The following is an 804-nucleotide window of genomic DNA, read 5'->3' as shown; positions in this document are numbered from 1 at the left end:
GGACAAGAAGCGGGACGGCGGCGGCCGCGCACTTACCGGGACTGTTGGCCTCGCCTTCGAGGACGTGCAGCTCGGTGCAGTCGGCCAGCGAGTGCTCCAGGCAGAGCTGGAGGAAGCGGGCCTGGGTCTGGCTCACGCGCTTGAGCAGCGACAGCAGTGCAACAGTCTGCTCGCACTCGTTCCAGCCCTTAAACCAGCCCGCCAGCACCCCGACCTGGTCGCGAAACATCATGGTTAGGGGGCGGCCCTCGGTCTACAAAGCCCCCTCCGAGCCCCAGCCCGCCCCGCCCGCCCCAAAGTTTGGCGGAGCCGCAGCCCAGCGGCCGCCGGAGACACGTTCCCGTTCCAAGGTGGCTCTGGTGCCCGGACGCTGCAGGTACTGCCTCGGCTCCTGCCTCTCTCGTCTGGTTTCAGTTACGTTCTGGTGGTTCTGGCTGATTTCCCCAGAGATGATGACAGACAGTAGCACGGAAATGTTTGTTGTTGTTGTTTTTAAATAACGATTAAAAAAATTTTCTTTCCCCACAAGGCACACAAACTGAAGAATGCTCTCTTTCCCCCTCCCCCGCCTTCTTCTCGCAGCTTCGGGATGGTGATTTCCGGCGTCCCGGGGTCTCTCCCCCGCTGGGCGGCAGCTCGGACCCTTCACACCCGCATTCCCGAGTGGCGATCACCACTGGAAGGAGAGAAAAGGCTGCAGTGAGACCTCGGCCGGCGAGGGAGCGCGCGCGGGAAACGAGTGCATTAGAGGGGGTGGAGGGGGGCGCCCCGCGGAGGGTTTGGTCCCCCAAATTCCGACCGCCC

Source organism: Lipotes vexillifer, unplaced genomic scaffold, assembly GCF_000442215.2.
Source record: "Lipotes vexillifer unplaced genomic scaffold, Lipotes_vexillifer_v1.1 scaffold43, whole genome shotgun sequence".
NCBI classification, from domain to species: domain Eukaryota; kingdom Metazoa; phylum Chordata; class Mammalia; order Artiodactyla; family Lipotidae; genus Lipotes; species Lipotes vexillifer.
The sequence above is the reverse complement of the archived record's forward strand: the minus strand, read 5'-3'. Positions refer to the sequence as shown.